The sequence below is a fragment of the Passer montanus genome, unplaced genomic scaffold (genome assembly GCF_014805655.1).
Source record: "Passer montanus isolate IOZ18808 unplaced genomic scaffold, ASM1480565v1 scaffold32, whole genome shotgun sequence".
NCBI classification, from domain to species: domain Eukaryota; kingdom Metazoa; phylum Chordata; class Aves; order Passeriformes; family Passeridae; genus Passer; species Passer montanus.
The window spans coordinates 2,905,089-2,921,747 of NW_024367930.1; the positions used below are offsets into that span (position 1 = coordinate 2,905,089).

The window sequence follows — 16,659 nt, forward strand, 5'->3', positions numbered from 1 at the left end:
TATCTTGTAAAAGGAAAAGAAAATGGTCTCAGAACTTCACCCAAGTACTGCAGATGTCATTGGGCTAGGAACTCTATGTGGTTATGTTAAAAACCTGGAAGTTTACCAATCCAATTGTGATAAGGATTATGCTTGTTTGTAGTTTTTCTGACTTCAATAATATCATCCACATGCCCACATTAAACAGGCATGCAGTAGACAGTGATCTACAGGTACTGAATGCCAGGGGGTGCAGTCATAGGGGAAAAATTTTTAAAGCAGGAACATAGTGTACATCACATGATGCTTGCTCCCTTATTTGCCTCCAGGAATGGTGGGGTAAAAGATGTGATGTGGTCTGCTCTGCTGTGGTCAGCAAGAGCCTCATTTACAAAGCTTTTAAAAATATTGGTGGAAGTGGGAAGGTCTGCAGTCTTGTGCCCAAACACCTTGTTGATCTAATGCTTTTTATTATACGGTATTACAGCAGTACATACTTTTGGCACTTAACAAACACCCCACTCCTATTCTTACTTCCTACTGAAAACCAAAACTTTAAAAAAATGCTACCCTAATTCCTCTCAGATGGGGTAAGTTTATTTCAAGTGCTCTTTTTTACACCCTTGTTTTTATACAACATGGCCTCTCCTTCAGAAAAGAAGGACTCTACTCTTCTGAAAGTCAAGTCCCTTTTAAATGTGTGTGATCAACACTTACAGCCCAAAGCTTTAAAGAAAACTAATTACTTTCGAACATCTTGGACACCTGGATCAGTTCCAGAAGTTGGTCCTTGCCCATATGAACAGAACTGGTTCAGTATCAGCTAAATCTATTAACACAAATTAGGATCTGGGGAAAAGCTCACCTCAAAACTCGTGACTTTTTAATAAGCATTGGGGACCAAAATCAGCACAAGATCAGCTGGGATTCTGACCTAGAAACATTCTATTATCAGAAAGACAGAAAAGGGAAAAAATAATTATGATGGGAACCATAAAAGAAAGAAAAGAAGTTCCCATAGTACTTGAGGTTTTCTGTTCAGACAGATCCAGCTTGTTAACTTGTGCACAGAGCTGTGCAAGATGGAGAGTGCAAAAGGGAAAGAGAAGTGATGGAACCTGCCACACTGCACATGCAGCTTCTGGAGTCAGGTCTTTAACTTCATCTGGGGAGTAGCTACTGAATTATTCATCCACCCTTGGAAAAAGGAAAAGTTATATTGGATGATCACAAAATAGTTGGACATGAATCAAATTCCCTTCCAAATATGAGTCAGGACAAGAGGAATTTCAGAGAACAGCTGATTGCAATCCATATTTTTGTCTTCAGAATATGTGTGGGAAAGATTTTAAGGAATAAATATTTCTGTGTTTAATACTTTGAATATGATTTACTAAATCTTCAGTCCTTCAATAGCTCCTGTTAGGGAAGGCAGGGATTTTTTTTCATTTTGCAGAGCTGTGGCAGAAAAAGACTGAACAGCTTCACAGGAAGTCAGTACCAGGTCAGACACTTGATTCCCAGAGACCTGGGCTGTTCCCTGCCCATTCCCTCTCTAAGGCTAAAACATGCCAGACTAGACAGATTTGGCAGAACTCCAGAGCTCTTTCCTACAGCAAACCTACCTTTAGAGATATGGGGACAAACTTTCCTTTATGGAGCTACAGCACAGGGCTTTGTCCAGCAAGGAGGCGTGATTGTCCAAGAGCTGGACAAAAGCACAGACCACACCTTTTTGTACTGTTGATGGGTGAGATTTTTCAAAATGTTGTGTGCTTTATGTGTGCTCAATAGATGATACCTTTACAGGATCATTGCCTTAAAAAAGATCTTTGAAAATTCAGCATCTGCTTTATAGCATTTTAAAGACACTAGCAGCTTTCAAACAGGGCTGCTGACAACATACACTATTTCCTCAGAAAATGGTAATCTTCAAATACCTGTTGTGGGGTTTGTTGATTAAACACTAGATTACCAAAAGCTCAATACAATGAAATTTCACATATGTGGCATATGTGAGACACATAGGTGGGCTGTGATCCATTTCTATTTGTTTGCGTTTTATTTTCCCATCACATGCTACTCAGCTCTGTGGTGGTGGGAATAGGAACAATGATGGATACCACTTTTGTACAATATTACTCCTAGGGACCTCTGCTTACACAGAAAAAGCCCCTGCTTAATGTTACCTCCAACCTATCCATGATTTTTGCAGTTTGTATGATACCAGCACAAACAAAGCAGAAGACAGAGCTCCCGGGTTTCACAAGCAGCCCAGGGACCGACTCACTATCACTGTGGCTAAAACTATAAAATTCGGGTGTCTCAATTCACACATGCAAAAATAAGTGACTAAACACTTCCTGGTTCCAACTTTGCTGGAAGATATCAATATTTCATGGCTGTAAAGTGCTCTAACAGCCTAAAATGTAATTTTACTTAGGCATGCAATTGCCCATGTGCAGTACACATGTTAAGAGCACGACAGTGTGTTTCAGACAAAAACAATAAAATATTTTGTAGTCTGGCAGAGGGCATGTTGTAGGACCAGCAGAATAATTATAGCAGCTGCAGTTGGCACTTATTAGAAAATTAAAGAAGCTGTTAACAGGTCATTAATAATCTGTGACTACCTGCCTTAACAGTATTCAGTCAACAGGCACAAAGGTGAGGGGGTGGAGGAAACACTCACACCTTCCTCTAAGCCACTGTAGAAGACCAATACCCTCATTTATCATCACTTTGTAATCTGCTTGTTTACTTCCCTCCTGGCGTCTCTTCCCACTGGCTCTTCTCTCACTGCTGACTCTCACACCAAAGGACAGCAAGGCTCTTGGCCAGGGAAGACACCTGCAACAGCCAGTCCCAGGGGAAAGCCAGCCCACTCTGCAGTGTCTCAGCCTGGTAGCTGTCTCCCTGCTCTCAGAGCTGCCTGCAAACACCTCTCCTGAGTGTACTGTCCTACTTTTAAAGACTATTTTGTATGTAAGGTATCCCTGTCCACCTACAGCACATTAGGATTTGTTCTCTTGTGTCTTGGTCCTTGCCTCCCTTGTGTAGGCAGATGGCTGGAAGAGGGGGAAAAGCAACTTGTCCCCTGCTTCTTCAGACAAATACACACTCTCCAGAGCAGACAGATGCCCTAAAGTCAGATTGAGGGCATCAATTCATCTTTTGGGTTCAGCTGTAGAGTATAAAACATTTGCGGGCTCTGGTCTAATGCTTTTTGACATTGTCAGGCCCCCTTCAGTGAACCACTGCCTTGTAACCAACTTGACAGCAAGTATTGTTCTACATTTATTAATACTGTACATGTTATCTTCAAACTGACAGGTTCCAAGGCCAGGAATCAGCTGGGCTCAGCTCTGACTTAGAAAAAAAAAATTCAGACAATAGCACAGACCTCCTGCTGCTAAAGATGCCTTCACCATGCTGCTGCCACATGGTTTTATCCTTTCAATCTCAATTTTGCAGTAATTTTTCTTTTGCTTGAAGTCTTAAAATATGAAGTACCTGCTTCCCTGCACCCTCCTCTTCTTGGCTTCTTTAGGAAAAGATTTTGGTTTTGCTGTTTTGTTTTTGTTTTGTTTTTTTGGTTTTTTTCCCTGAGTCTTCTTTTAACTTATTCCTTCCTCTTTCATTTGGATGCAAACCTATATTGCAGAAACTTGAATCTACATAAAAGTTAATTAACTTCAGAAACTGTTTCTCCTCTCTTCTCCTTTCTGTTTTTTTGTTTGCTTATTTTTTTCTGGGTTTTTTTTGTGTGTGTGTGTGTTTTGTTGTTTTTTTTTTTTTTTAACTAAAGCCACTATAATTTTCTATTATTTTTTAAATGTTCAGCTTAATGGGTTACATTTACTTAGTCAATAAGCTGATGATGCCCATGACAGGACAAGAAGTGTTTAGCTAGCAGCAGGGATAAAAAAAAAAAATCAATAACTCCAAGCATTTGGCAGCTTTGTGGGCAGGAAATAATTTGTATTCTCTGGTTTAAATCAATGACCTTCTTTTCTTTGCTGTTCCAACAGGAAATTATAAACTCTGTGAACACTATTTGCATAGTGCCTTCTGCAATACACTTGTATATGCCTGGGAAAACAGTATGTTAACCCTAGCAGTGCTCCTCTGAGCTACCTATGAAAGAAACCAGGTACTTTAGCACAGAGCTTTTCAGCAGGCACTTGTATTCATTAGAAGCAGAAATAGTCTAGAGAAAGATGTAAAAAGAGCTTCTCCTCCACTTCCAACAGCACCACCCTGTTTGATAACAGCATTGTCTACTGCAAGTAGTACGAAAAAATGCCTTCTCTGGCATTTTTGGAAATTTTAACTTGGCAAGATGTTGTATTTTCAGACATAAACTTGCTACTTCTACGTTAAAGCTGCATTTGCCCCTCTGTACCTTGCCCATCAGGGTTACCTTAATGTGCAGGTATGATTTGAAAGTGCTGCATTTTTGCTTGAGTTCAGCATTACAAAGTTCATGGTTTTGAAAGTTTCAGCCTCCTTGGTGCTGTCCTTTTGCAATGTTCACTAAAGAAGAAAAACAAATAGCTCCCTTGTCTTGCCATGCTTATGGGAAGCTGTACTAGGAAGGTGATGATCCAAGAATATGATCCAGTGTTTAACCTGGTACTGAACTTGCCTTCCAACTTTTTCAACTGCCCTACCCTGCATTAAGTCCAGTTCAGATATTTTTTTAACAGCTAGGAGAGCTGGCATGCAAGAAGACAAGCTAGTCACAGGAGATGGAGGAGGTGTGTGACCCTTTTTACTGTGTGAACAGTGTGAACATAGTACAGCCCCGAAGTCTGGGATTCTTGCCTAGGGCCAGAGCTAAGCGATGCAGCACCAGCAACTGGCACTATGTAGGTCCTGGACTTAAGCACCCCTTGATGTGCTTAGCTTCATCCTGCGCAGGAGAATGATATGGTAAATCAGTCTGGGAAATGTGATTATAGCCCCAGAAACTACCAAGGTCTCAGTTGTCTGCACTGAAATCAAATGTCATAAAATTCAGGCATCCAGATTTCTCTTCTTTGCTTTTGTACATGACAAGTCCTTTCACAGTAGTTCTTAATGTTCCTCCTGTGCTCCCAAATCCCCTAGCAAAAAGTTGTAGTCATCAGGTGACACTTGATGTATATTTATTAGTTACATCACAGTTCCCTCTCTGAAACAAAAAGGATGGGAATGTTTCTCAGAGTGACTGGAATGGAATTAATATGCAATTCTTGCTCTCCTGTTTTGTTTCTATTAATTTGGCAGATGTGAAGTTGCCTATCCAGACCCTACAAGCATTCCACTCCTTCCCACTGCAAACTCTACATGCTTATTGGGGTCTCTTCCAGATCTCCTGGCTACTGGAACACTCTGCATTTCTGAAATTTGGTGCTCCTTACTGAAGGGAGCCAACCAAGAAAATGAGCTGCCTCCCTTTCTCCCTGGCAATAGACCAAAGCAGCATGACATGTCACAGCAGGGCTGAGGTCAGAAGGGATCTCTGGAGGTCACTTTGCCCAGTATCCCTGCTCAAATGTGGTTGCCTACAGGTGGTTGTCTAGGATAATGTTCAGACAGCTTTTGAGTATCTCCAAGGATGGGGACTCCACAACCTCCCTGGGCAACCTGTGCCAGCTCTTTGTCAACATCCTAGTGAATTCCCTGATGTTCAGACTGCATCTCTGCACAGCTTGTGCCCATCACCTCTGGTCCCATCCTTGGGCATTGCTGCACAGAACCTGGCTCCATCTTCTTCACGTATTGACATACACTGATGAGATCATGCTTGCGCCTCCTCTACCCTGAATAATTCCAGAAATAAATCACAGGATAAATTGGGTAGGTATTGCTCAATTTACTTTCCTCTATTAAGATGGTCATAAGCAAATTTTCCTTTCTCTTCCTGTTGTTTTCCCACTTTCCTTTTTTAACTCATGCATACATCTTCTAAAAGTCATGCTGTCACCTTTTTCCATTGAGTACCATGTACCGGGAATCTTCTTATATCCTAACAAGAAATGTTTAATCTGGAAAGGCATGCAAATAGAATAGCTCATGTGAGAAATATGAACTGGTTTGGTTAGTTTTAGGCTTTGGACTGATTTATGCTTCCATGTGAATAAAACATAATCAGAAACTGTGGAGTGATACCACTGTATATACAAAGAGGAGAACTGCTCCTGTTACTCATGGGAACGTATAAGCCATAATCTAATTTTTAGAGGTTGTGAAAGGTGTGCTAAGTGACTAATTCATTTCACTAATATCTGACAAGCCACTTTCATAATGGGAAAAATTGCCTTCCTAGATAATTTGGTTTTTAACAACTTATCATAGTTGTTATTCTCCTATGGGTGCATACTTTCCACTATGCAAAAAACTGGCATGGAATAAAAATGTCAATAAACTAAAAACCTGCATTTATCTTTAAAACAGAAGTTTATGGGTTGTTGGTTTTTTAATATGTGTAAACTATGGTCTTTGATATTTTTGCTCAGAAGATAACCACGTGTTTCATGTGGCTTCTGTTTACAAAAAGGAAAATGTATTTTCTGGGGAAAATAAACTAGATTACACTGCAGGAAAAGGAGGTTTAATGTTTCAATATTCAAGAATGCTCAGATGGAAATTCAGGTCCATAACCCTTTACTGAATTTAGGACATGGATTTTGCAGTTGTGTCTGTCCTTATATATACTGTTGTATTAATACTGAATTGCATGGGATTTGCTGTAGAAGTAAAAAGCAAGATTTTCTCTCTTTTGAGTCTAAAACCAGGTAATGACTTTGCTGACTTCAGTAGAATAATTCTATCCCTATTCCCACTATAAGCAGGGGCAAAGTCAGATTAGGAATGTATCTTGAAGTGAGTGTTCAGATGCATATTTAATCTTTGTTAAATGAAGCATTTGCAAAAATTGCACCATTCACTGCTCTTACTGTTTGCCTGCTAAATGCATTGTGAAACTGTTTGTGGTAGCTGTCTCAAATCTTTTTAAATTTAGTAGTGAGGACTCACAGCATCCAAAATGTTACTCTCCTCATGTGATGCCTCTTCAGTGTAAACTCAGTCCCATCTCCAAAATGGCAGAATTGGCTGACAGACCCACAGTGTACCAGTTTGGCTCCTCTGCCTAAATGTGGCACAGATGAGGGGCAATACCGCCTTTGCTGTCTTGGATATCTGGATCCATTGGACACACCCTCATTTGTTCTTTTCCATTTATGTTGGCCATTCCTTTCTAACAGACCATTCTCCTCCACCCAAGACAAGCAGCTAGGGGAGCAAATGATTGAAAAGGCTTGGAAACTCCTATAAGCATGGGATTTTCCCCTGGGCATGTTTTGTCTGAGTTGCTTTATGATGCAGAGGTCTTACTGGAAGAAAGAACTGGCCCTACAAGGTCTGGATACTTTGCTGAGAGATGAATACTGGTTAGCATACATAATTTCCAGTACTGCTGGGGAAAGTAAGAAGAAATCAGCCAATAATTTTGAGCTTATGCAACAAGCTGCACTCCTCTGACTGTGTTTTTTTTCCAGAATCTGCTTGTTAACTATGATGCGGTATGTGCCATTTGTGCTTTAGGGGACTAAGAGTCTAAGCCAGTTTATTGGTGAAAGCAACAACTTTCTCATTAAATGTTAATGGCAATGTTTTGATTAGTCCCAGGGTTCTGGGGGGGAATTAAGTCCTTCCTTCAATAACCAGCAGTTACAGATGCAGCAAGTGTTAATAACCTCATAGGAAGCAAACTAAGCAGGCATACATTCCATCACCCAGAAAATGGATCTCATGTAGCTTTTTGAGGGACTGTTCACACTTAAAACCAAAAAAGTGTTTGATTTTTAATACAGAGATTTAGGCTGTTTGCAGCACCCAAAGCTGCAGTCCCATGATGTTGTTTCCCATTTCTCTCAGACCTGATGTTTAATGTGCTCCCTTCCTTACAATTTAAAGCTTAAAATGTCATCTGGTTGAGGAGTGGAGAGGTGAAGAAATGCAAACAGGAGCAGCAACTGTTCTCACACTTTTAGCAACTGTGCTCAAATGTCAAAAGAATAAACATAAGGAATCATGAAAGATTTAAATAGCTTCATATCTGACATGAGCTTTTAAAGCCCCAAATGGACTTTTACAGGGAAACAAGAGTATGTATGTGGGTTTTGTGGGAATGGAAAAGGGCTTCACATGCGAGCGTGGCATGAGAGTTTTATCAATTGTTGGCCTAAAGGCTAACTGGAGCCTGGATTTCATCTCTGTGCCATATGAGAGCAGCCAGCTGCTCTGCTTCTCCTACCCCATCACTGCTGCCATCAAGTCTTAGCTGGGGGAAAGTTTCTGTTAAACTGAGCCCAGAAAATGACAGGGAAAATCCAAGTCGAGGCTTTTGACTGGTTTTCCCAGTAACCTTAAGAGATACTTTAGGGATACTGTATCCCAGTTGAAGGTATGGGTTTGTTTCTTTTTTTTTTCAGGTTACTTTTGAGAGGTCTCTTTAGATATATAGTAACCTTTCTGGAGACTGTGTTTTAGGAATAGTGGTTTTTTACTGTGATCAGTTAACAAGTATGATCCTTGCATTTTTTTACTTCAGTAAAAAAAAAGGTGAACTGAATAAAACCACTTATTCTCTTGAGTAACCGGTCAGCTTAGACGTCTGCTGCACTTTGCATTTTAGGAAATAAACTGAAGCTGCACAAAGAAATCTAGAACCTTTGTCATGGCCAAGAAGCATGTCTGTTTTTTGTAGTGGGAAGGGCTTTTCCAGTGGATCTACTGCAGTTTGCCAGCCTTAGCACTGCTGTAACTCAGGAAGCTCTTGACATGCAGTCCAACTTCAGCACAGCACTAGGGGGTACGAATAAGACATCATTTACTGTAGTTTTAGCACAACAGGGAGACATCTGGCAATATTAGTGACCTCTGCACATCATTGTGCTCTAGTAATTTTTTTCCCCTGGCTTCATTTTAAACAGTTGTATGATGGGCTGAAAACCATATTTTAAACTCAGTCATGCTTGATGCAGTCTTGACTTACCTTATTTGGATTGAAGGTCAGTATCTATGACTTGATTTTCAGGCAGCTGAGGAAGCAGGGAGTGCTACTTGTCCTGTAAAGCACTCAGTGTTAACAACAGGCCTTTTGGTGCCACTCCTCTAAAACTGTGGTTCAAGATTGCTATCACTCAGCCTCAAACTGGCTGGAAAGCTCTCCTGACAGCTCTTATCCAGACTCCACCTAAAACAAAAGAGAAAAATGCAGGAGTGGATATGTATCAGAGGCAGGGAAGAATATTCAAACATTCCTAAGGATTCAACATGGTCACTCAACCTCCCATTCCAAGACAGTCAGTCCTTCTGCCTTAGTTTCTTTACAACCAATTTACAGTAAAGAGAGAAGCTGACACATGATATTTTGACATGACAGCAGTGCCATCAAAAACACTAAGGATCTCCTGCAGCCTTCTCAAGCCTTATTCATAAAAACCTTATGAAAATAACCACACGCTCTTTTGCATGAAACCATGCCTGCTGGCTGCCTGAATGGTGCTAACAGTATTTGTAAAAGGCAGGTAACAGACCGTGTATGTCAGCCCTATAACTAAATATAATTTTCATAATAGACATTCTTCCTATACAGTTCTTTCTCTGTTGTAATGATGAATAAATCCACAACAGTCCATGAGCTGGGATTTCTTGTTTGGCAGTTTATCCAACTTTTATGAACTAACCTACCTGAAAATGGCACTCCTAATGACACTTTGTGTGTATCAGTCTTTGCACATGCGGTATTTTGCTCTATAATTACCACAAGGAACAAAATAGAGGAACCAGTGATTTTTAAGGTTCCAGTCTGCAATCAAGACCTTAAATTTTGTAAGCTGTGTAAGAAGTGGAATAGGAACACCTGATACACTCCAGATCTGGGCCTTTTGGAGTCTCCAAGGCTGACACAGAGCATAATTCCCTGCAGAGAAGATCTAGATGCTCTCCTATATCCAGCCACGTGCTGCCACAAAATTCTAATATTTTCATTATCTCTAAGGCCCTGTGTGTCTCTGTCAGGTCTGTGGTAACAGAGAGGGAGGTTCCCAAATTTTATGTATGCAGCTGTGGATACGCGCAGAACACATATGTTGAGAACAGTCATTTATGGAGGAAACCAGGGTGAAATATGAGCAAGTCAGTCAATAAAAAGTTGGGCAATTCTCAAGACAGCAGTTAAAAGATTGATAAACATTGGTAAAAGTCTATGAATGGGACTGAGCACTTGCTACAGAACTGTGTACCATGGCATCCCAACAGCAGCCTCTTGAGTACTGCCAGCCTGCATGGGTTAATCTTAGAGTATCACCAAGAACAGCCTCAACAGAAACGAGGCTTTCATTCAGTGGTCACTCAACCTTAATTAAAAGGACACTTTTCAATTAAACTTCAGTGACATCTTCTGAAAAGAAGTTTTACACCTACTATATTTCTTTTGGACAAAACAGTCTGCTCAGCTGTATTCCCAGCTGTACACTCTGTTTTTCCCAGCTTGCTGGCATCCACAGCTATTTAGAAAGAAACTTTGTTATGTCAACTGCTAGGATTTTCTACAGTACATATTACATCACCTTTCCTGAGAAACTTGTTTGAGCAGATCCCTTTTCTTACTTTCTTGTTTCATAATGTCCTTCACATTTCTCTTTCAATATTTGTTGTTCTCTCTGTGGAAGCTTAGTTGCTGGCATTTTAAGGAAAGGTTACATAGCAAAAAGGTCACTAATAGAGGTTTTTTTCTCCCTGCCCCATACTCCTAGAGAGAAGCTCTCTGTGTGTGGCACCTTTAGAGAAAGGTTTAGAGAAAGTTTTCCCTTAAGAAAAATCTACAGCATTCACTGCCAGTTTCAGAAGAAGGAAATAAATTTGGAGCATAAATTACCTTTAATTCTAAAGGTGAAGAAATAAGGAGAAGGGCAAGCAAGAGACAAAACCAAATTATGCTTATTTGGTATTAAAAGCAAACAAGTAAAGAGTGAGATCCCTAAATTTCATCCTCATCCCTGATACTTAGGTGACTGTGCCTCTGATCAATTTGCTATGCCTCTGCTTAATTCTTGTTGAGTCTTGGCCCGTATGAAACAGCCTTGGAAAGCAACACCCATACATCTTTCAAAATACCCTCAACATAAAGATGTACCAATTGAAGTTTGATCTGGAGAGAGCTGAAGGTATTGGGGGCCTTCAGTTCAGGTCCAAAGCCTTCAAAGTAGGCAAGGTAAGAACAAATTGTGCTAAGTCTGGGGACAGGATTTGGAATAAGCTGCGAATGAAGCATAGGGAAAAAGAAAAGATAGACATTTCTAACCTTAGGTGCATAAATTTGCGTGGCTTAATGCACATGCTCACTAGTGGGAATACACGCACACACACGTGTGCCGTGAGCTGGCACGGGAGCTGGCTGCTTGCTGGTTATTGATGCAGGCTCTTGTACAGCCCCTCCTTGCAGCACAGGGTGTGTGCAGGGGACACACACAGCCTGGTGTAGAGCTTCAGCTCAGAAACATGGTAAGGATGCTTATTTTGGCTACTGCTAAGTGGCTGAACATGAAGTTGGGAGGTATCTTTTATCCAAATGCAGCTCTTTCTTCTACAGTGGCTCCCACATGATCTTCTTGAATAGTTTGAGTTTTTCTATATAAACAATGGAGGAGGAAATCTGATTTCCAGCCTAGGAAAGGAAACACAGCTAAGTGAACACTGTTAGCAAGGGCAAGCATATTGTATCTGCCTGTTTGAGAACCCACTGAGTTGAACAAAATCTTTTCATCAGCTGCAATAGTCTTTATTACACTCCATTTGAATGATCTGTTTAGGATTAAACATCCTGAAAGATACACTGCTTTTAATACCAAAGCATTTTCCATTCCATTTGCTTCAATTTAGCGAAATGCGGAATGATCTGTGTCATGTTTGACATGAAGCGTAACTGAAGCACCCTGAATCCTGCAAAAATGCTTTGTGGACTACAGTGGACTTGTGTTTTTTAAGAGATCTCTGAAAAATCAAGATTAAAAAACACTAGCAAGCTATTTTGAACAACCAGGCATAAATTTAGTACAAATAAGCCCTCATCTTTACTGGAAAACCTTTAAAGAGGTCATAAAAACAAACAAACAAAACAATTCAAAACCACTGTGCTTCAACAGCAAAATCATCTAAAATTTAGCTTAATATTTTTAGGATCAAGAGCCTGGACAGATAACTAAAGCAAATGGATAATAAAATAGCCAAGCACTGGTATCCAGTTAATGTATCAGCATACTGATGATGGTATATAAACAATGCTAAAAGAACAGGAAAATTATTAAAGCAGAATACAATACTTCATTTACTGTTCTGCTGGAATTCCTGCTCAGGAAGTCACTAATACACATTTTTTATGAACACTAGAAGTGAGTACAGGCAGGAACTTGCCTGTTACCCAAATTAGTGTGACTAGTGCTGAATGAGTCTTTCACTAATCTTTTTTAGAGCCTGAACTTCACTTCCAGAAAGGCAAGATTATTTGCGAGGTTCCATTTTTCCACTTAAATGCAGAATCAGACACATAGAGTTCTTCCAAGAGGTCTTTGGGTTTTAATTTCTTCTGAGCAAAAAGAGTATCAGTGTAACAAAGCCCAAAGAACCTGCTTTGAACTTGGTTAGCCAACCTCCCAGTTGTATGTTGGTATGGGAATTTTATTCTCTTTTCTGGAAGAAAGGAAAGAAGAGGAGAAAAAAACCCCAAAGAAAATAAGTCCAAAGCAGTATTCTGTTCTTGTTCCAGCTGATCTGTTCAGGATCTTGTCCTTGGCCTTTGCAAGACCATGAAAGACTTCGGTGTATGAAAAACATCACCCTCCCATGGTACAGCGGGACCCCCATGCTCCTTTTTACAAACATCACTCACAAGACTACAAGTGCTTTCCCACATTTCCTGTCTTAGAAGTTTCAGGTGAAGAGACAGCTGCATCATGCCAACCTATTGGGAAACATTAGACATGAGGTGTGTCTTCCAAAAGGTCTGAATCAGGATTGCAGTGCCCAAATCAGATGCCTAAAGTAGGGAGGCGGTCTCAATCCAGACTATCCTTTCCCCTTCCTGAAATGCTGAAGTTGCTGATCTTCCCAACTTGCCTTTTCAGTTGCTAAGGATTTCTGTCAGAAAGAGGTAATACAGCAACTCAGTTTTTACAGCACCAAAAAATGCTGCAATGAGACATTCAGCTCATGGTACTGAGGAGCACTTCTGTCGCATACAGAAGCACTGTGTAGGACAGGCTGCTGTCACAGGTAAATCAGCTGGTTTAGTAACAGACTGAAAGCTATGGCTTCTACAGAGAAAAGGCAGACTCATGACAAACCAAGGGATGTGACATAGGAAGGGAACTTCTCCTTCCATTTTTACGTCTCCCTCCCTCCATATTTAATTCCTTGTCCTCCCACTCTATTGCAAAAATTAAAAATGGCCATGTTATAGCTACAGACCATGCCAAAGACTTGTCTTCTCTCTCTCTCTCTGTATGAGTTAATCATTCCCAGCAAGCTTTCTGGGGTGATGAGTCAGTAACACAAAGAAATTACAGATTAGATGTGATATTTATTTCCCTCTGCTTTTTTTTTAAGCACAGCTGTCCCCCCCACCTGAAAGAACGGAGGAAGCAGTAATCAAATGCTCTGTAGCTGGGAGCTCTAAGGATAACACCTCCAAACTCTGCAGCTTTCCATAAAAGGCTTGCAGTTTTGATATTTTTTTTTGCTGTATGTTTACTCAGCAACACTGTTTTAGAAGTTGCAACATTCATCTTTAAACATTAATTACTAAGGCATGATTGCTTCAAAAATCCACTGCCTGAGGCCAGGGCCTAGGAAGTGGAAAATGTAATTTCAGAAAGCGATGAGAACAAATGCTGAGCCTTTTAATTGCAGGTTGGTACAGATGACTAACAATAAAGCAAAGCTCATTTTGGACAAATTTGTTGTTCTGCACATCAAATTCAAAACTTAGCAGTGAGTTGCCTGGGGTTTGTTCTTTCCCCCTATTCACTTTGTAAAAGTCAAGAAACAGACGAATTTTGGAGGTACAGGAAGTACTTTTCTAAAAATTCAGTAAAAATTATTTACAAGAGAGAAAGAGAGAGCAGAAGAAAGCGAGGAAGAAAGCAAGAAAGAAAAGCAGGGTGAAAAGAAAGACTAAATGATGCATGCAAAGTCAGGCAACAGTCATTGGACAATTGCTGTGCTCTTTTGGAGCTTCATTTCAGGGTGAAGGCTGCAGTGATTCTCAGCATCTGTTTCCATCTCCCTCAGTTCTGCTGAAATTTACCTGGAATCACCAACAGTCTAACAATGGATCGGGCCTGCTTCATCATGTGTGGCAACACAAGATTAAATGCTGCTGTGACTCAACATTGCCACATCAGATGTCCCAGCCTGATGCCAACAGAACCACTGCAATAGCAATGGCATCTTCTCCGCCCTTCTGCCCTTGTTGCTGGCAGAATGGGGACAGCCCTGTGTGAGCACCTTTGCAGGGCATCAGAGGCACTTCTTTTCACACAGAGATAGAGAACTTGTTCATTCTAGCCCCACACTGCCACACCTGGGAAAACACATCTGATGGGAGATGTGACTCAAAGCTTGATGGATCTGAGGCTGGTTTCCTGCATGACCATAGGACAGACCCTACAAGTAGGCTCTGTGATGGTCCTAAAGTTGCATTTATGCACCAAAGTCTGGAGGCCAAAGAGACTAAAAATTGTGATAATCATCCGTTCTAATGCTCACGTTCCCTGGACAACTCCAGTTTGGTTTCTGGGTGCTCTCAGAAGCACTTCTGGCCTCATTGCACTGCACAGCTTGTGCCTGCCTCCCTGGGATTGAGAGATGTCATTGTCACTTCACTACCAAAAGGGCCTGAATCACTAGATATACCAAAAATCTGCCTAACCCCTCATGTTTCATCCAGAGAAGCGGAGAGGTGCCATTCATGATGATGAGCAATGCAGCCCACCTCCTCTCCCAGTTGCTCTTAACAGTTCCATACTGGAAGATGTTCCCCTGGGAAAATTTGTGACCTGGGAGATCTGCTTTCAACACACACTGAGTACATTCTCTTGCTCATTCAGTATGCACCTTTCTGTCAAATGGGGAACAAAAGACCTCCTTCACCTCATGGCTCTTCTCACCAGGCCTGTACTGCAGACCCTTATCCACAGGCCATTTCTGCAGGATGGCTCATGACCACACTGTTAAGAGTTTGGTCCCTACTGAGTGAACTGGCTGCAGCCACGCTTCACAGTGCTCAGCTCACATCTCTTCTCCTGACCCTGTAGTTAACAATTAGTATTTTCTGTTCATGGCCTTGGTGGGTTTTTTCAGTTTAAGTGTGAAGAGTACTAACTGGTGTATGTTGCAGGCAATCAGAGCAGTGCTGTGTCAAGAAACTATAATGCCAGAAAAAAAATTGTGCGCTCTAGAAAATGGATGGGTGAGGGTACAATTTACACTATTGCCTGACCTTGGATGATGACGAAACACTGTCCTCGCTGAAGGAAACACATTCGGTGTCTTTCACATCTATCCTATCTGTTTGAAGCAAAAATGGGAGTGCTCTACACAGCTGACAACATTCATATTTCCCATTGGGGATCCCAATGGATTTGTTCCAGAAGAGTGCTCTGACACTGATGGGTATCAGGCATACTGACTATGGGAAGTATGAATGACCAGCAAACCCACTGCTGGAGAAGAACAGCAGTGCACCAAGTTCAGCCACAGCATTTTTAAGCAATAGCTGTTCTACTTTGACAGGGTGCATGCAGTTCAGGAAAGGTGTCTCACTCTCCCAGACAGAGCACGAAGCACAACACCAAACCCAAGTGAAACACAGTGAGGTGGAGCAGCCCTCAGTTGGTGTGTAAATTGGTCAGTAAGGAAAGATGACACACATTTTCCACTGCTCTCTCAGACTTTCAGATAATCAAAATGAGTACTGCATTTGTAGGGTGATGTCTGGAAGTGTGCAGGAGAACACCAGGACTTGCAGTGTCTCCCGTCCTCCTCTCCTTTCCCAGAAATCCAGTGGCCAGTTTCAGCTCTGTTTTATCACAGGTATGACTTGGAGACTGAGATGAGTCTCCCATGGCTCTGCCCTTTTAAATGTCACTGCTGCTCTATGGAAACCCAGCTGCCACTATGTTTTCCTGACCGCTTCTAAAATGATTGTCAAGGACAGAAAATATTAATTAAAATTTAATTAATAAATTGAATACTGTGGGGTTAATTATAGCTATTTACAGGGAGTGTATGGGATTTGGAGGGCCTACCTTCTGGTGTTTTTGCACAAAGTGTTGACTCTTCCTTTAAGCTCTAATTAGCTAGCTTTTTTCTTTTTAATAGCCAGCCTTCAAATGACTGCTCACTAGCTCCCATTTTGTTCCTCATCAGCAGTCCTCCAGCACAGCTGCTACAGAAAGGAAGCAGCCCTGCAGTTTGCCTTGAAGGGAGCACGTGATAAAGAATCTATCAGAAGCTGTGTAAACTAACAAAATTAATTTAAAAAAAAAAAAAAAAAAAACCCAAAAAAAACCAAAAAAAAAACACAAAAAAAAAAACCTCAAACAAACAAACAAACCAAAAAAACCC

General features: G+C 41.0%; 1 protein-coding gene across 2 annotated transcripts in view; it reads right to left on the reverse strand.

Annotated features, from left to right (window-relative positions):
* LOC120505047 (cytochrome c oxidase assembly factor 1 homolog) overlaps positions 1-16,659 on the reverse strand; it is a 52,408-nt gene that overhangs the window by 14,609 nt on the left and 21,140 nt on the right. The window contains exons 1-2 of one of the 2 annotated variants that reach the window (XM_039715211.1): positions 16,341-16,357; positions 9,026-9,226 (exon numbers count right to left, since the gene is read on the reverse strand). The gene's annotated coding sequence lies outside the window, so the exon portion shown is untranslated. Of the gene's footprint in view, positions 1-9,025; positions 9,227-16,340; positions 16,358-16,659 lie in introns of those variants that run through there. The other variant, XM_039715210.1, reaches the window with a different exon arrangement.